General features: G+C 34.8%; 1 pseudogene; it reads right to left on the minus strand.

The window, feature by feature from the left end:
• Nucleotides 1-14608: 14608 nt before the first annotated feature.
• Nucleotides 14609-18382, minus strand: LOC132033511 (G-type lectin S-receptor-like serine/threonine-protein kinase At4g27290; annotated as a pseudogene).
• Nucleotides 18383-21526: the final 3144 nt, after the last annotated feature.

Genomic DNA, 21526 nt, shown 5'->3' on the forward strand with positions numbered 1-21526 from the left:
AACAAATATACAAATATGACAATGTCGCTCCCCAAGTTTGTCCACTCATTGCTCTAAGGTCACGCATGTCAAGCAAATAGTCTAAATTAAGTAAGTCACCGGACTTATGGAAATATCGTGCCGCCACAAAGCCATAGCAAGTACAACCTAACCCGTCACGTTGCACAACAATTTCGGGTCAACTATCCAGTAATGTCATCTAAGCCTCTAACATATTCAATTAATTTATTTAGTTCTAACCTACTAACACCATTAAAACAATCCGGACGGTGCCCAACCAATAAGCTCATAGATTAATTGTTGCCACCCAACAATATCTATATTTCTAGCATTAATATCTTTCAAGGGATTACCATCAACAACCATGCCAAACATGATCTCAATATCTTGTAATGTGATGGTCGCCTCACCCGTACGGATGAAATGCAAGGTCTCAAAGACGCCATCTCTCATAAGTGCGCGTGATGACCGCCCAATCATATGATACACATCTGTCACGCCCAATTTCGAGGGACGTGATGGGCACCGACCCATACCCGAGCGAGCGAACCCACGTACCCTATCGCACACAAAAATTTTTCTCCAAAACTCAATGATCGAAAATTATAAATACATAATGAAGCTTAAAACTCGACAGAATCCGTAAGTACACAAAAGTTCATTACATAACACACATCGACATATCGGCCGAGACGAGCCGCCGACAGATCGACACATCATACCCACAACACCTCTCGCAAAGTCTCTAATGTAATCCAGAAGACACAACGTACATACTGACTTTAAGCAGCTGCTCCTGTAAGGAATTGGAGCTCACCAACCATGCTGGAATATCTTCAACTCATCTGTGGGTGGCCTCAAGCGTACGAAACGCGAAATTTCCCCGAACAAGATATGTCAAGACGTTAAAGTGTCGAGTATGTATGTAAAGCAAGAAAACCAACAACAAGTAGTCATAACTGGATGAAAACCACGTAAAAACAAATATAGGAACCTGAGAGTCAAAACTTGCTCGAGCAACACTTATCCTGGACATACACACACCAAAGTGAGCAAGACATATCACATAATCATATTATTTCGGAAACCATAGGCAAGATGACAGAAAATAGATTTAGTAATCGAACGTCGATGGTTATTAATTTTTCCTTTCCTAAAATATTTACGTCTTACATAAATAGAAAATAGATCAAATCATCACATCGCACAGAACCGTCATATTATCGGATCATCAGATTACCATAGTATCAGACTTTCATATCATCAAATCGTCACATCGTCGGACTATCGCATCATCGTAAACAGACTCATTATATTGTCGATTTTCGCTTTTATGGAATCATTATATCATCGATCATCAAACACATATCGTACCGCCTCTCGTGAGGAACTCGGTGAGTAACCACATACCGCACCCTCAAGCGAGGGACTTGCCGTACCCGCCCTCTAGCAAGGGACTCGGTGAATGATGTCATAATAGGCAAGCCGAGTAATCGAAGCTACATACACACACACACGATTCATCCTCGAAACTCACCAAATAAGTAACGGATCAACGTTCGTGCCGCGCAGTCATAGTCAAATCTAGTTTTTCGAGTACTACTCTCGGGACTTGTCAAATAGAACCTTAGCCATCATACTTACGCATCGAATCGATACATACTATTTCTCATTTCAAACTTAGCATATATGAGTGAGTGATCATATTCGGAAGTTAGATTAGTAGCCATATTAAATTATATCAACAAGTTGCCAAAACTATACAACGAAACGTCTTATGGCCCACGGGCAAACACCAATCCGACCCGGCCCGCATGTGAATGTCGGGGGTGTTATACATTAGGGGAACCTCCCACGAGCGTTTCGGAGCGATCCGAGCCCTTAGTCAAAAGTTAGGGGACGTTCGTAGTTTCGACTCTTTTATGGATATATTCTTTTAGGCACATTCTTATTCATCATACAAAAAGGCATTAAACCACACTCTGACTACGTTAGGCATACGGAGGTCAAGAAACAAATAAGAATCATGGACATGCTCGGATCGTAGGAGTAGAGTTACCTCGGGGAGCATATCATAACCTATTCATACTAAGACATGCCAAAGAAATAAGGCGAGCTTTACATACCGCGCCGCCTTACTAGCTACACTTGTTCATCCCAACTCGCTTTATCTACATTCACAAGGATCCATATGATCGTTAGATTCATCGACTTCGCGTTTGCCTTAATTTCCATGCAAGTTCACTTATAAGCTACCGAAATTTCTAACATTTCCTCTCGTAAACACGACATCCCCGAGATTATGGCTCGGCCTACCAAATCAACATATAAACCGGAATTCAACCCGCCAATCCAACAACAATACTAACAATCATAATAACAATATCGATAGATAATTTCAAGATGTCCAAACCAACATCCATTCTTACCCGAAACCTTCCAACTTAACTAGAAACATTCATAACACATTTTCTACTTTCAAGTTCATAAACTATGTCGACAATTCCATACGTTAACGACATTATTTTCATCACACAATAACTTTACGTAAATCACTTTAACTCCCGAAAACAGCCCACGCGGTTTCTAACTTCAACTTGGATCATTTACCTTCATTTTCACATCACAAATTTCATGACGACAACAACCAAAACTACAGGGCAACATTAACTCAACATGGCTGCCCCAAAACAGCCCACATTCGGCCAACAACAACATGTAACATTTCATGATTTTCATTCGTTTTCTACACATTACACCATCACACAAACATGTCGAATTCCATTAGTTTCATCACTCCAACACACTCCACATACGCACACTAAGTTACACCAATACGCACGGCTACCATTTACATCAATATTTCCATGAATTTCATTAGTTTCAACACATTACAACAACAACCAAACACAACACAACACACACACATGTCTCTATTTATCTCTCACACACTCGCCACCACTACTACTTCACACACAACACCATATTTTCATAAACTTCTTTCATTCCCACATCTCACAACATATACAAATCATGCACAACACATGAAAAATGAGATGTGGACCTTACCTTTGCTTGGCTTTTCCCACACGGCTAGCTTGCCCTTTTGCAAAACGAATAATTTTCTCCTTCCAACAATCACTCCACGTCGAAGAGGACCTTCTAATTAGATGAAAACATAAAGAGAAAAATTTTCCATGTCCACCACATAGGGCCGAAGTTCGGCCGACCCTTCACATGGCGAACCCTCTAAATTTTTTTCTTTTCTTTCTTGTCTTCTTTCTTTCTTTCTCTCTCTCTTAATTAAAAGATGACAACAACATATATATATATACTTATGTGTAGTATGTGAGGGGCACATGCCCTCACTCTCTAGAATTTTCCTTTCTTTTTTTCCTCTTTTTTTTTTTCTAGAATTTTCTTCAAAGGATGACTTAATTCTTTTTCTTTCCTCCTTTTTTTTATTTTGGCCACATGGCCTTTTGCAAGACTTTTCTAGGGCATTGTAAAATGACCATTTTGCCCTAGCCTTTCCACAAAATTACCATAATGCCATTTTGCAAATTTTCCTTTTTGCCCTCAGTCTTCCTCAATATTTCCACACTAATAATATTTTCCAACGACTTACGCATTACAACGGAGCCGAAAAATAACCTTGCCCTAAACCTTCCGCCATTGTCTCGAAATATCCAAAAGTGCAAAATGGGAGGTGTAACAACATCCTACCTCTACTACTCCCCTAAATCCACACAGGCCAAAGTAGTCAAGGATGCGAGGATGCAAAGGATGACGCTTCACGTGCTTCCAAAATTCGGTATCCGCGCGGCGTGGAAATAGGCATGCTCGCGTTCGTCAAGGCACCATCCCACACAAACCGCGATCGATGCTTCTCCCGGAGTGTTAATACATCATACACCGGCCCGGATGTACGCATACCAGTGGAAGCTCCATACCTTAGATAAAAAAAAAAAAAAAAAATTAAAGTCCGAGAGCAAGCTATTTGGAGTAATTTACTATTAAAAAAATTATTATTCCAATTTTAGTGAACAAATATGCAACGGCTAGATAAAGTCGACTTCCATTCGCCTTATTTAAACCACCGATAGTGGACCACATTAATGCCTATAAGGTATAGACAAAATAATTATCCACTTGAACTTCAGGTCCCATATAATAAAAGCATTATCATTGATATTTTAAGTATCTTTATTTTGGACTCTTAGGCATCAATTAAATTTCATTTTTTCACTATATAAATATCACATTAAAGGTATAACAATCCACAAAAATAATGTTGGACCGTTCATAATGTTAGCCACTTAGGAGTAGACCTTCCTAAAGCTCTTACGTAAATATCTAAGCGCACTAATTTTTAATTGGAGAAAATAAGTATTCAGTTGACCATTGAAAAGGAAACACATGTATTATCAGATAAGAATGTCACCAAATCAGCCAAATTTTATATACCAATCCACAAAAATAATAATAATAACATAACAACAAATTTCTTCAAAAGTGCTACTAAACAAATCAGACCTTTTATATAATAATGCTTCTAACAATCATATCTTAAGGTCAAATTAAAATAACACAAATAAGACAAACATATATCTTATACGTATTAAAATAACATAAATAAAAAATAACAATTAAGATATATAAGACAAATAAATATTCTACATCTACTAGAAATATACAATTATATGAGTTAGAAAAAATACCTTAATTTAGATAGCAACAAAAGATAAGGATGAACAAGTTACTCTAAAATTAGACCTCAGAATCAAGTAAGGTTTTAAAAGAAAATAAATGGAGGAGAAGGAAAAGGAGAAGGAGATCAAAATTTTCTAAGTTGAAGATGGAGGAAGAGGTGGAAGGAGGCGGAAGAGAAGATGATATTATTTGGGGCAAACCTGAATGAAAGTCGGGGAGGGATCACGCTTTTACAATTATATATTTGTAAACGTGGATCCCTCCACGTTTTACTAAAATTTTTTTTTTTTTTTTCGGTTCAACATCCGACAATTATAAAAAAAGGTTGGGGGTATAACGTGGATGAAATTTCACGTTATACCCTTTTGGTATGTAAAATTTTTGCCGCCCCCTTTTAGTTTATACCGTGTATTTTTATACCCTTTTGGCTCCGGACTCCTAATAATACTCTACCCGTTTGGACAATAATTTGGTGAAGTTGGAAAAAATGAGTATTTGTTATTGAAGTTGAAAATAATATTTCAAAATTGAAATCGTATTTAAATATGACTTTCATTTTGAAAAAGAAAAAGAGTTGAACTATGTGAATGAAAATTATAGTATTTCATTTAAAACACCCCTTAAACCATTTTATGTCCTTCAAATTCCTCACTTCAAAGTTGAAGTTACAAAATATGTAAATGACATTGACTTGCAACAAATTTATAAAACTAGTGAATTTGTCCGCGCTTCGCGCAATTAAAGAAAACCTCTATTTATGATAATTCTTTTAATATCTAAAATAGTAAAAATATTTTAAAAGTTATTTTTAATCTACAAATACATATAGATTAGACTTTAAATCTTAAGGTGTTCTATTGTTAACACCTCATGTTATACTTTTTTCTAATTCATCATCTAAGAGTTTTCTGTGTTAAAAAGACATTTGAGTTTTGTATAACCCATATAGGTGTAATTATAATAATTTACTTTTTTTAACATATAAAGAATTTTTTAAAAACTAATTGGTCTCTCTATGTGCATATGTGCGATAGAACTTTAAATTTGATTTTCCTTTGTATATATAAGTATCCTATTTTTTTAAAATAGAGTTAAATAATGTCATACTTTTTATAAGAGAAAAACAAACCCTCTTAAACAATAAGCGTGTTAGCACATAAGATAGAGAATGACATTTCCTTTTTTCCTTTGACATAACTTGGGAGGATATTTTTTTTCTTTCATTAACCAATGGTGAAAACCGAAACCTTTATTTTTAATAATTACTCTCAATTAAAGTAGATGAATAAGAACTAATGAAATAGAAAAATTGTAACAAAATTGAAAATGTAGGAGAAAAAAATTAAGAGGATTTTAAATGAATATAAAAAGACACTGGGAGTGACATTTAAAAAATAAATTTCACAATTCTATTGTTCACAGTAGCTCATTCCATATGGCCACTAGGTCGTCTTCAACTTTTAAGGGGTAGAAATGAAAGAAAGATTTCAGCAACACAAATCATTTTCGTCTCCTTTTATTTTCTTTCATTTTATTTCAACACTTTTCATAGATGTCAATCTCGTAGGAATCTGTAGTTCTCATTATCAAGAAGTTACATAAACTTCAGTGCCAGATATATATTTCAAAAGCATGTATAATAAAAGAAAGTATGTAAAATCATTTTCCGATTCAGGTCAATTCTTTCCAAATTAATATTCTCATTCTTTTCTAATATTAAGCATGCCTTAACACTAGCATTTCCTAAATTCTGTTATCTAAACTTCCGTCACACCTTTACAATTATTCAAAAAGATAAAATACAACACTTCAGATTATACTAAACAGTATTTACCGACTACATGAGAAATAACACAAATTTATCGTATGAACTGAACTAATAAAAAAGAAATGATCCGAAAATTAATAGATGAAAAACACATACTACTATAATATTTCTTTAACCATTTTGCTACTCCAGTACTGACTTCATCAATATCACCTCACAATTAACAAACCAACACCTACATAAAAAATAATTTAACTCAATTCTGAAGATCATTTAGACAAAAAATTTAGGATAGTAAGGTAAAAGGAACTTTCACCATACATGAACGAATTATGCTTGTAGTTAAAAGATTAAGATCTATGACCTCCTTCCGTTGAGGTTAACTTTGGCTAGTTAGTAGCCATCTGTGAAAATTATAATCAAGTTAGTAAGTAATTGGTAAGAAACATTAACTCAATTCTAAAGAACAATGAAATAAAAAATTTAGAAGAAAAAGATAGACAATTCTCACCATTCATGGATGATTGTGGGGATAAAATATTATGATCTCTAACCATCTTCAGTTGAGGTTTAATTTATATACTCGTAATTAGTGCTTAGCAATTCAAGAGGAGTTATTTACACAATTAATAACAGACGCTTTGGCTTCCTAAACTGAAAAAGAAATGAGAATAAATAAGAGTAAAGGAGAGAGGAGTAATTAAGAGACAGAAGGCAATAATTTTTCAGTTTTTTTAATAGAGATATTTAACATAATTAAGAGGCTAAAGGAATTATTTTTAGCTTTTTAACATAGCACAAAAATGAGAAAAAAAATGGAGAAAAATCAAAAAAGAAAAAAGATAAATAGGACTCTTGACCATAGAGAGGTGCAACGTCACCTTGTCTATGCCTACCTTTATATTATATATGATTTTCACCCCCCAACTTTGCTTTGAAAATCAACCTCGCCCTCAACTTTGAACAATAATCATTCTCCCCTCTTTCCTAATTGACTTTTTAAAATTCCCATGTTACCCTTACATTATCAATTTGTCTTTTGTACTTCACTTCTTTAAAATCACGATTTTTTAAATCTCTTTAATCTATGTAACAAATTCTATAAAAAGTTAAATATTAATTTCGAGCAGGAAAAAGAAAAGTGAGAAATACTAGTTGAGTATATAACTTAATGTCGTTCTTTAATGAAATAAATGAGAAGAAAAAGATTTTTTTTAATTAATGATTATCAAAACACTGATATCTATTTATACAAGTAAAAATAACATGTAACAATAGCTTTCTAAACATCTTTCAATGCAAGTAATACAAAATAGTTAATAAAAAAAGAGTTATACTCTATAACAAATTCCTAAAAGATTATCTATTTATTATAAATAAATTTTAAATTATAATTTAAAGTATTCTATTAATGACAATCAAAACTCGTTTATATATTGACAATAGAGAATAAGGGAGAAGTGAAACTTAAATATACATATACATATATAACAGGTAATGTGTGTGTGTGTGTTAAAATACCAATCATAAAAGTAACATTAGATTTTGTGATAAATTCATAAAAGGATTATTGTACTTATAATAGGAATTTAAATAAAGATCTATAAATACCTATGTGAAAAAGAAAAAATATTTTTTTCGTGTGTTTACTTTTTCATATTTTGAACCCCTTAGTGAAAATCGTGACTCCACCACTGCATTCTACATGTCCTTAGTTAACAATCACAAAATTCAAAAGTCTTATTTACTGTCTTAAACTCTGTGCCAAGTCCAAATCAGACAAATAAATTGAAACGGAGGGTGTATTATTTTTATCTCTGATTAGAGTGGTCTGACCTTTAATTACTTGTCTAAATTTTGAATGGTTCAAACATATGTTGCTTCTTTTTAGCAGAGTTTAGTGAAATAAAGAGAAATTGTGGGCTGATCAAATATGACAAATGAAACCTAACCATATTTGGCCTTATGTTAGGTGGGTTAGAATGGACAGTTCTTGGTTACTGAAATTAGTTTCTTCTCCTTTGTTTTTGAATTCAAGTAAAATATGCATCTTTCTCCAAATTGACTTCCTTGAGAATTTTATATTATTTTCTCCAAGTATAATGCAATTTGAATTTTCATGTACCGTAAAAGAATGAGCAAACTATTTTCTGAGGTGAATGCAGGTTATTGGCATCAAAGAGGTGCGACATCACCTTGTCTATGCCTAGCTTTATATTATATATGGGTGAAAATCATCCCCCCCCCCACCTCACAACTTTGTTTTGAAAATCAACCTCCCCTCAATTTTAAATAATAGTCATTCTCCCCTCTTTCCTAATTGACTTTTTAAAATTTCCATGTTACCCTTACATTAGCAATTTGTCTTTTGTACTTCACTTCTTTAAAATCATGATTTTTTAAATCTCTTTAATCTATGTAACAAATTCTATAAAAAGTTAAATATTAATTTCGAGCAGGAAAATGAAAAGTGAGAAATATTAATTGAGTATATAACTTAATGTCGTTCTATAATGAAATAAATGAGAAGAAAAAGATTTTTTAATTAATAATTATCAAAACACTGATATCTATTTATACAAGTAAAAATAACATGTAACAATAGCTTTCTAAATATCTTTCAATGCAGGTAATACAAAATAATTAATAAAAAAAGAGGTATATTCTATAACAAATTCCTAAAAGATTATCTATTTATTATAAATAAATTTAAATTATAATTTAAAGTATTCCATTAATGACAATCAAAACTCGTTTATATCTTGACAATAGAGAATAAGGGAGAAGTGAAACTTAAATATACATATATATGTAAAAATAACAGGTAATGTGTGTGTGTGTGTTAAAATATCAATCATAAAAGTAACACTAGATTTTGTGATAAATTCATAAAAGGATTATTGTACTTATAATAGGAATTTAAATAAAGATCTATAAATACATATGTGAAAAAGAAAAATATATATATATATATATAATATAACAAGGTATTACATAGATAGAGGATTGAAAATGTCAAGGGTAAAATAGGCATTGCATAGGATAAAGAGGGAATAATGTCTATTATTTATAATTGAGGGGGAAGTTTGATTGTTAAAGCAAAATTGAGAGCGGAAATGAATAGAATGATTAGTGAGCATCCCTGATATAAAAAATGCCATCGGTGATTGGGCGACTCGGCTCCCGTCCAATAGTCCATCGGTCCATTTCGTCCGGTGGGCTCTTCAATTTAATACACGTGTCCCTTTAGCGTTGTCATGATTAATTCACTTAATACACATAACTTAACCCTGGTCAAATCTTCTTCAATCTCCCCTCTGTAGTATCAGGCAAGAACCCTGCAAAAATTGCAAGTAATCTAACAACTAACCAAAACAAAAGTGGCGTCTTCCTGGAATTGCTTGGTGAAATTAGCTGTTCGTTGGAGGGCGGTCGGTATGGAAGAATGGAGGTCGAACTGTCCTGAGGTTGCCATTACCAAATTCATTTAGTTGGTACGCAAGTTATAGCTCGTTTTTAGTTCTCAATAGTGTATTCATATATTTCAATTGGGTTTTGATTTATTACCTAGAGATTTTCAATCCAGCACATAGAATTGAAAGCGAGTACAGGTGCACTTTGATTGAGATCTAATAATGGAGTACTATAAATTTCACCAACGAGAGTGCAGTGTGCATTAACATTGTTCGTTCTCTACTGTTTGAGAAATTTGCAAGGAAAACTCCTTATTTGGCTGTGGAGAACAGATACGGAAATAGAGTGAGCTATTAACCGTGTGTATTAAGTGAATTAATATGGACCGCTTATTTGCTAAAGGGACACGTGTACTAAATTTAAGAGCCCACTGGACGAAATGGATAGCCGAGTCCGTGATTGGGAGCTAAGATTCTCATATTGAGCAATTTTGCTGATTCATTCTTATATGGTACTCTCTTTTAGTTTTCCCTTTTTTCTTTTATTTCGCTCCTTGTCTAAGTCCAATCGCGCTCATATTTCCACCGGCACGAAGCTTATATAAAGCCACAAAATTCAGGTTTGGGGCAAATTGGTGGGAGTGATACTTCAATGGAGTCGTGATTCTACATTACATGTGCGATGATGATTTGAGTTAACTAAAACATCCACTTGTATAAAATGGAGTAATATTTTTAAAAAGGAAAAAAAATAAAAAAATCTGATCCCATCCTTCTGAAATGACTTTCCGGCTTTTCTTATCCGTTCTTAAATAAAACAGAGGATAGTGCAGAGGTATCAATTGCACCCTCCTTTTCAATTGGCATAATATATGAACAAGCCCTCAAACATGTCCTCAGCTGGCAAGTATGCCCTTCAACTTTGGATGTGCACAAGTAGACACCTCAACTTGCCTCCACTTTGTCAATTGAATACTCCAACTTATAAATGATTATCTAGACACCTCTAAACCTATGTGCCACATCATTGTTATGTCTGTGTCGAGTCAGCATTTGTGTTTACATGTTCAACTTTATAAGAGTTAAGGCGCTTTACTTGTCTTGCACACCTGAAAGTTGGAGTAAGCATCTTGCAGTGACACTAAGTTTGAGGGCCTCTTTGTATTATGCCTTTTCAATTTGTTTATCTTACTTTCTTTTTTAATCTGTTTAAAAAAAATATCTCTTTTCTTTTTGGCAATTATTTAATTTCAACTTTCCACACTGGATGTTTGTTACCACAAGATTAAATGATATTTTGGTATATTCTACCAGGGGTGGGGGAGGAAGGGTCTTCGACAGAAAATTACACTGTTTATACATAGTTAAAATTATTTTTTATATATATATGTAGTAGATATTGAACTCCCTTTAGCTTTTTCCTGTGTTTACTTTTTTATATTTTGAACTCCCTTAGTGAAAATCGTGACTCCGTCACTGCATTCTACATGTCTTTAGTTAACAACCACAAAATTCAAAAGTCTTGTTTACTTAACTCTAATGCCAAGTCGAAACCAGACAAATAAATTGAAATGGAGGGCGTATTATTTTTATCTCTGATTAGAGTGGTCTGACCTTTAATTACTTGTCTGGATTTTGAATGGTTCAAACATATGTTGCTTCTTTTTAGCGGAGTTTAGTGAGATAAAGAGAAATTGCGGGCTGATCAAATATGACAAACGAAACCTAACCATATTTGGCCTCATGTTAGGTGGGTTAGAATGGACAGTTCTTGGTTACTGAAATTAGTTTCCTCTCCTTTGTTTTTCAATTCAAGTAAAATATGCATCTTTCTCCAAATTGACTTTCTTGAGAAGTTTATATAATTTTCTAGAAGTATAATGTAATTTGAATATTCATGTACCGTAAAAGAATGAGCAAACTATTTTCTGAGGTGAATGCAGGTTATTGGCATCAAAAATGAGTTGTGTCAATTGATAAATTTGTGCTCATTGGCGCATAGCTTTCGGCTCACTAGTTCGTAAGTTTTTCTTTTACTTTTCAAGAACTTAAATAGTTAGGATTTTAATATGGGGAAATTTCACTTATACACAATTTATGGGTTAAAATTACATGTTCATAGTCCATATTTTAAATTACAAACCTACAGCCCAACATTTTATGGCTCAACTTGAATATTCAACTTTATACAACAATATACAACTTTATACACCTGGAGTAGACAATGTATCAACCTTATGTAAAAGTGTATAATAATATATAAGAGATGTTCATACACACTTTTACACTGGATATACATGATTATACAAATTAATATAAGAGGTGTATAACACTATCAACTAGTATACAATATTATGCAAACTCATACAAGAGGTATTTATATATAAAAGGGGTTTATACATTATGTATAAGAGGTATTTATGCACATTTCTACACCGTATAAGAGTGTATAATAATTTATAAAAATGTTTTACACATTTTAAACGTTTTTTTTAGCAACCACTAAGAAATTTCGTGGGATATTTATTAATAATTAACAAAAGTAAAAACATAAAATTCAAACATAGAAATCCAACAGTGGCACCAAACTAAGAAAAAGTGGCTAAAGCATGTAAAAAAAAAAAAATTGGCTACAACGGGTAATTAATTTACCTAAAGTGATATACAGTGATATTTTCCCTTTTAATATTGTACGGAAGATGTGTGATTTCTCTATTGAAAAAGAGCATGTGCGGAAATGTTTTGTTATGACCTTGTTGTTTCTGTTGTTGATAGAAAGAGGCATGAGTCTAATAAGAATTTTTAATTGATTGCTTAATTTGTCATATAGAGCATGAAATATTTGCAAGCCTTAGTAATGGGCTATTATCATTGTTTCCAAAATTTGAAAACTCATGCTGAAAGGTAAGTCTCATGCCAAGTTTGGGAATTCTTGCCGAGCTTCATACCAGGCATGTATGTATCAGTTGGAATATTGAAGCTCTGCCAAAGGAAATTTTCTGAGTTGCCATCGTTTGTATCTTTTACAGCAAGATTGCCAGACTCTAAAAGTAGTGCAATTGGATTTTGAACTGATCTTGATGTGTTAGTAGACCATATAGTTTCGTTCTTGTCACTAAGAAGAGCTAGTATTCCCGGCTCAGTGACCTTCAGAATAGCTGAAGATGTACTTGTTTGGTTTATCTCTGTTGGCGACCCATATAACTGCCTGCATAGGAAGAATTTTCTTGTACCATATCCCAATATATCGCTATGAGGAATCACCGGGGCTGAAGAATCCCATCTCGAAGGTTCCATCAGATGAAACAACAGTTTCTCCATCTGTGATGAACTGATTTGTAGTCATTACATCTGTTGTAGTAGAATAGATCTTGTGAATAGAAAAGCAGAGAGACAGTAGGAAAAGGAGGAAGAAACTAGCTTCCATCGATGATGCCTAAGCCTTTAATTTGGTGGCCTATGATAGTTAGACTCAAGCTGCTGTTTTGCGGTCTTGAAATTGAGTTACTTCACAGCCTTTGGGACACCGCACTGTAATAGTGTTGTTTCGACTAGTCGTTTTCGCATATGAGGATTTAAAGACTCTTGTTCCATCTTCCTTAAATTTACTTCCGACATTTGAGACAAGAGACAAGACAGAAGGCTATGGACCAGCCCATCAAGACCTGAGAGATTCCTCACAAAGTTGGTCATACGGCCACTTGTAACAAGTTGACACTCAGGTTCGGCCCTTGTTCGAGTGTTTGTTTATGTGCTATCTGTTTCTTTTTCTTTCTACTATGAAGTGGCTACTTACAAATGCTTCTGGTTAACAAGTATGTGGTGGTGGACCTACATTGAGGCTACTGGGTGCTTAAGCATGTGTTGTTGTTTTTGCCCAACATTATATTTTTATTTTTGGAGCTAGTAATAACATACAAACATATTGATTAAGCACCCAATCTTACAAAGAAATTATAGATTAAAGGCAGTTGAGCACCCATTGACCCGCGACTTAAAAATTTCTGGGTGCGCCAGACTCTCTCACTCCTTTTCCCTTCTTTCCGCTCGTTTTGGGCGCTTAAGTTGTCAATTAGTCCTTGACTGGTTACAAAAGATCTCATCGTGGTCCATATATGTTCCATTTTAGAATGTGAGACTGTGACACCGCTTCGTCCCGTAGTCATTGGACAAGCAGAAAAAGTGAATTCTCAGATCACCTATTTAAAGCTTGGACAAATGTGTGGTAATTGCTGGGTTTGGAGATAGTTTTAAGCTAGTGACCCCAAGCACAAGTTCAAAAATTAAGGGTAATGTCAATACCACAATAAATTTTATTAATTGTCGGGTAGAGATACAACTAACTGCTTATTTATAAAATTAATTTTAGCACTTAATTAATGCCTAACAGCAGCTATTTGCGATCACATAGTTTAATTTATCGTTTATTTATCATCGCACTAGTTGGAGTAGTAAGGATTTCCACAATTTCCAGCACACCAGGGGAGGATAAGTTTAAGAGTATAGGCATAAGGTGGTAGGGTAGACTGTAGAGCAACAAAGGAGGTGGGAACAGAGATGAGAGAGGGTGCTATTATCTGAAAAAGGAAAAACTACACATTCAAAACCTTGAAATTATTGTTAGAGTTTACATTTTCTAAGTAGTAATATACAAAATATAGTTCTATGTCTCACACACGCAAAAACAAATCAAGGTAAGGTGAAGGGCTGCTTAACTCCGATAACAACTTTGTAACATTTTCTAGATATATACTTTTAACTAAAAACTGGAGTTACAATGCACGGAATTTCGATTACTAATATGGATTTGTGATTTCCAATACCACGATAAAATTTGTTATACCTAATAGTTCTGGAAAACAAATTTACAACTTCAGAATTTTGTGATATAAGAAACATATTTTAACAACCTTGGTGTCCGGTCCAACTTCTGTGCACCTCGACTAAATCCACAAGGTACCTGGGTTGAATAGGTTGAGATAAATCACCTAGTGTGTTTACCTCCGCTTGAATTTGAATATGACCTTATGGTTTTCAACTCGCTTTATTGACCATTAGGTCACACCTTTGGGTGCTTATTAAAAATGAGATGCTGGGCCCATCTCTCTACCCTTCTCTGCTTAATATCTTGCTTTGGTCTGTAGTAAAATTCGAGATGTAAGAAACATATCTAAATTATGTAGTTAAAGAACAATAGAAATAGATTAAAAAAAATATTCATTCATAAGTAGATAACCTCTAAAAAGAGAAAAATTCACTTGATGTGTTATATCAAAAACTACTGTACTTCTCAAGAATCAAAGTTTCAATGCACTTCACCTATTCTCGTGCACACAAGTCAAAATAGTTATCTTGTCAAACTCTACCTAGGATCTAACAATGTGATTGTGACTTCATTTTTTGAACTGGCTTTGTGCGGTCCTGACTTTGCTTCATCAAATACATTTTGTTCTGTGAAAAACCCTGGTTCTTTAGCTTTTGGCAGTAGGCTCTCATTAGTCAACATTTGAACCACAGAAGACATGCTTGGTCTATCATCTGGACGTTGTTGCACGCATAATAAACCCACTTGGATTGACCTTAAAACTTGAGAAATATGGCAAGAATCAGCTAACTGCTCATCAATTAGTTCCAAGGACCTATCTTCTTTGTAAAGCTTCCATGCCTGTTTAAGTTTAGATCATATGGATCATGATAAATTCCATCTGCTGTAAAGAAAAAAATGAGTTATGTGTGTAATACAGATTATACTGTGCTTACATGACCGAGAAGGTTAAGGTTGTGATCTTGATGGACAAATCCTCTATTTCTGTTGCAACTCACAATCTCTAACACCAAGACGCCAAAGCTAAACACATCTGATTTTACCGAGAAATTTCCATGTATTGCATATTCTGGGGACATATAGCCACTGTGCCAAAAAACAACACCAAGAAAATTAAAGAGGCGAGATTTCATATGAGAGTACTTTGTATGGTATTAGAGACACTTACTATGTCCCAACCACATGATGTGTTTTTGATCCCATCTCATTTCCTGCAACACTTCTGGCCAAGCCAAAATCTGATATCTTTGGATTCATTTCTATATCTAGCAATACATTGCTTGCTTTAAGGTCTCTATGGATAATTCGTAGTCGAGAATCTTGATGGAGATACAATAAGCCACGAGAAATTGCATTTATGATGTGGAAACGCTTTGGCCAATCCAGTAATTTGCTCTTTGTTTGATCTACAGAATAAGCTTTCTTGTTAGCAGTTTTTGTAAGCATGTGTTTGCCTTGGTCTAAGAGAACATGTCATGACTAGTAGACCAAAGAATTTAGCTTGTACAGAAGGTGAGAAATGCAAACCAAATATGTAGGAATCCAGGCTTTTGTTAGGCATATATTCATAGATCAACATCTTTTCTTCTCCTTGAATGCAGCAACCCAAAAGTCTTACAAGATTCCGATGCTGAAGCTTGGCAAGGTAGATAACTTCGTTCTTGAATTCATCAAGTCCTTGCATGGAAGACCTTGATAGTCTCTTCACAGCAATTTCTTGTCCTTCTTCCAGCACTCCCTAGAAATGGCAAAAGTATATCAGTAGATACCATTAACTGGTTACTATTCCAAGAATTTTGCAGTGTATACCTTGTATACGGGTCCAAATCCACCCTCTCCAATCTTGTTGTTTACTGAAAAGTTATTTGTGGCTTTTGTTATTGTCGATAGTTGGAACAGTGGCAGCTCAAAATCTTCTTTGTGTTTCAGTTTCTTCTTCTTTTTCCGTCTGTACAAGAACAGAATCAGGCCTAGCAGACACATTGCCATCAACAATGAGAAACTCATTGTGAGTATCTTTGCCTTCTTTCTATTTGAACCTGCCTCAAATAATGTAATCAATTTTTTCTAACAGCCAGTGCAAATCGAGATAGGTCACTAATTTCTCATAAACAATATCGATGTGTTGAAAACCTAAGGTGAAAAGAAACATGTCATGGGAAATTTCTTAAACAAGTTCTTACCTTGCTCTGAAGAATCCATCCTGATGTAAATGTCTTGCCCTCTTTCAGCCAGCTTTTTGATGTCAATCAACTCCCCGAACCAAAATAAGCAACCTTTCTCTCCATTGCTTATATCTAGACTTGAATAAGCTGTGCAAGAGCAGTTCCTGGAGCATACTTGCTTACACCCTTCGAGCGTCATGGTTTTATCGTGCGAGAGTGCTTAGTATCCGGCAACTTGATTCCAGAATATTTTAGAAATACATGTTCCTTTTTGCAATCTAAGGGTGTCCTCCGAACACACCCTTCTGTCCAATCTCCCTTTTCCCATTGTTGTGGATATTTAGCTACAAACTTTTCCAAACATCCACAAATAGGAGAATTTTCTATGTCACAGCTCCCATAGGCACCGCATAAGCTATATGCGTCACAGTTGTCCGAAGGTAATTGGAAGTGCATATGCCAACTCTTTGTACGATCCACCCACGTTAATCGTTTTATATAACCATTGCTAGTCACGACTAGTCGTGATAAAACCGAACTGTTAATGATAGAAAAAATATAGTAAACCTCCTCCTCATTGAAAATAAATTGAAATGTATAAATGTTGCTTTGTGTTAGTAGTTCTTTAGGTATCCCACTCCATTTAAAACCAATCCATGGTCCTGCACGGACTGATACTCTTGTGCCACGCTTGGTGAGGGCCTGTGGATATCCAGTAGGGTCAATGTGACGAGTGAATTCTCCTGGAGCTGGATCATTATCGTTCTTCCATGCTGAAAGGTAACTTTCATGGCCAGTTTTAAAATTCTTGCCAAGCTTCATACCAGGCAAGTGCGTATCAGTAGGAAAATTGAAGCTCTGCCAGAGGAAATTTTGTGGTTTGCCATCATTTGCATCTTTTACAACAAGATTACCAGAATCTAAAAGAAGTGCAACTGGATTTTGGATTGATCTTGAGGTGTTAGTGGACCATATAATTTCATTCTTGTCATTGAGAAGGGCAAGTATTCCCGGCTTGGTGACCTTCAAAGCAACTGAAGATGTACTCATGAGTGGTTTTTCTCTGTTGGCAACCCATACAACTGTCTGTACCGGAAGAATTTGCTTGTACCATATCCCAATATATCGCCTTGAGGAACCACTGGGGCTGAAAAATCCCATTTCAAATATTCCACCAGATGAAACAACAGTTTCACCATCTCTGATGGAGTGATTGGTAGTGATTACATCCGTTGTAGTAGAAATCTTGTGTATAGTAGAGTAGAAAGACAACAGAAGAAGTAGGAAGAAACTAGCTTCCATTATTGATGCCTTGGTGATGTCTAAGCATTTGATCACATATATACTGTCTATGATGGAGACTTTGAGACCCAAATTCCACGTACATGCTGTTTGCAGTGTGGAACTTACGTGTTTGAATATTCACAGGCTCTTAAGAAATAAGGATGGAATTTTCATTATTTTTTTAAAAAAGCAGCCTCTGGACCACGGCACTGTACTAGTGGTGACTGCTATTTCTAACATTTGATTAGTAAAACAAATGGACCATTTCGGAAGGAAACAAGATGGAAATTTCAGAAATCTTATGTTAATATGATGTCATTTTCTGCCTAATATATTTGTATCAGGAGGCTATGTCCATTCCAAAAAGACCTAACTTTTGAGGAGGATACAAACAAAAGTGACAGAAGTGTCTAGTTATTTGATTTGAATTTTTGTCCCAAAGTTTTCCACACCAAAACTAGTAGAAAATTGACACGTACACTTTCTTTAAGAATGTATGTATCACAATGTGTGAAAAGTATTATTCGCCTGGCGGCAAAATACATCAAAACCCTCCTGAACTATACCCGAAAAGTCGATATCACACCTAAACTATACGAGCGACCTATTACACACCTAATATATTTAAAAGTGATATTTTTTGCTCCCTGATATAATATGACCAGTTGCATTAGGGGAGAGTGTACACACTCTCTCCCCACGTCAATGCCACGTCAGTCCACGTCAATCCATGTCAGTGCCACGTCAAAAAATCCTCTAATTTTTATTTATTTTATTTATTCTTTCACAATTTTGCTTTATTTACTTTATTAACAAAATTAAAAATTTTAAAAACTAATTTTCCCTCTTCTTTTTCATTTCACCACACCATCCCCCCCCCCTTCCTTTCCACCTTCACGCTACCCCCACCCCCAAATCCTTCACACCACCAACACCGCCGCCGCCCCCCCCACCCGGACCCCGAAATCCTCCTTCTTCATTTCCACTAAGCGGAGTTTTGGAGGAATTAGAAGAGATAATAGCATCATTAGCAACTAATGCACCAATAACATTCGGATTTTGGGAGGAGCAGGCTACAACCAATCATGGATTAGTCTTCAATGGAAGGACGTTCTTCAAAATTGGGAATTCATTAGTTTTGTGTGTTACTCAGTCCAAAGCACCCTAAATTCTTCGAAATATATGCGACCATTTTCTCAAAGAGGCGGTGATGATATTTGCTTATGTGAGCTTAAAAAAAGGTTGTTTGGGTTTAGAGACGAGTGAATACGTATCTTGGCTTGGTAAACCTACGATGGTATGTGATTTGAGGTTTTTCTATCACGAGTAACCGGTTCTTTCACGCCATTGTGTGGTCTCCTCCTCTCTTTGTCCCATTACTAACCTTGCTCTGAGCCTTAAATTGCAAGTAGTCCTTGACATTCTTTGATGGAAAAACCAATGTGAAATAGGAATTATTTATTTATTCATTCATTTGTTGGTTCCCAGATTGAAATCTTGGTGGGAGAATTTAATAGTGCTTCTCTTCGTAGCTCTAGCTTCGAAGATGCACATTCTTGTTGATTTCTTGCGGCTAACGATTCTCTTGTCTTCTTCTTGTGGTATGTATTAACCACCCTTTTTGATGGTGATGAAATGGAGGAGAGGGTGGGAAATGAAGAAAGGGACGGGTGGGGGTTGGGGGTGAAGAAAGAAAAGGGGGATGTGGTGGTGGTGGTGGTGATGAAATGGAGGAGAGGCGGGTTTGGGTGGTGGGGGTGGTAGTGGTGAAAATGGAGAAGAAGAGTTGAAAGAAAATCAGTTTTTATTAAATTAAAAATTATTTTTACTACTTCACTCGCCTATTTATTAATTATCATTATTTTTTTTGCCACGTTAGCTTATAAGGTGCAAATAAATTCGGTTTTAGATGTTAATGTGTGTAATAGGTCGCTCGTATAGTTTAGGTGTGATATCGATTTTTCGGGTATAGTTCAGGGGGGTTTTGATGTATTTTGCCTTCGCTTGGGTGAGGCACAACTATTGTTAGTTGTGTGAGGGAGTTATTTATTTGGGTTTATAATACGGGACCCACCACATCAGCTCACCCACCCACTCCCATTCCCCTGTTTTTCTCTAACTCGTTTCCCTTGCTCTCTGTTTTTTCCCCCTTTCATTACTCCGTAGTATTTTTACGTTTTTTTTTTTTTCACATATTTTTTTTTATCAAACTTTTAAACCAATTTTATTATATGGAGACCATAATTCGTTAAGATATTTTTGAGTAAATCTCATAGATGGTCCTCTAACTTTGAGTTAATTATATAAAAATATTTTATTTTTATGATATAAAAGGTCATTCAATTTTAAATTTATCACAACACTTTTTTTTAATTTTTTCACTTAAAAATCAATCAATTTTAAAGTTTACCACCCAATTATTTTTCTATTTTTTGTCACATAAAAGTCATTCAATATTGGTCAAGTTAACTAAAAAGCAAACTTCACTTGAATTTTAATATTTTGCATGAAAAAAATTACATGGCGCTCCAAAATATGTTAGTTACATTCGGGATAAATTTGAAACCACCCACAATAATTTGCTTCATAACGCTAAATTAGTTGTGTTATACAATATTACATTGGCTTTCCTTATTTTGATTTCTTTGTGACAGTTCTATCTCATTATCAGTAATGTTAAGAAAATATGATTTGACTAATTTTCCCTTATTAATATACCCATTTGTATAGTAAATTTCATAAACACCTTTTAAAAAAAAAAAGAAAAAAAAAAGAGAAAAATAAATCTCGCTGCTTAAAGGGAAAAGGGAATACGGCTACTCTGAGATAACATAATTAATCTTGGACTGGTGACTTATGGAGATAGTTTTCAACTAGTGTCTCGATTACAACTTCACTAGCTGGGTCGTAGCACGAAGCACGAGTTTAGATTGGTGAAGGGTAATTTTGAGACCCCAATAAACCTTTATAACAGTCGGTCGGGGATACAATTAATTTAATCTGTGTATGTATGTTTGTATATGTATTATATCTAATCTGCCAGTTTTTGTGCACCTTAACTAAAGTCACGTGATACTGCTTCTTCCAACCAGCACAGGTACCGAATAAGTCAGTTATCCAAGGGTTGGATATATGCGAAGAAATCACCTAGTGTTTTTATCTTCGCTGGAATTTGAACTTGAGACTTCATGATTTTCTACCCGATTCAATGACCACTAGGCCATGCCTTTGGGTGCTTAATCAAAATGGATAATGTGTCCGCCCGTTTACCCTTCTCCAATTAAAGACCTGGCATTTGTTTAGGTAATTTTCGAGATATAAGAAACATATCTAAATTATATTTCATCCATAAGTAGAT

The sequence above is a fragment of the Lycium ferocissimum genome, chromosome 10 (assembly GCF_029784015.1).
Source record: "Lycium ferocissimum isolate CSIRO_LF1 chromosome 10, AGI_CSIRO_Lferr_CH_V1, whole genome shotgun sequence".
NCBI classification, from domain to species: domain Eukaryota; kingdom Viridiplantae; phylum Streptophyta; class Magnoliopsida; order Solanales; family Solanaceae; genus Lycium; species Lycium ferocissimum.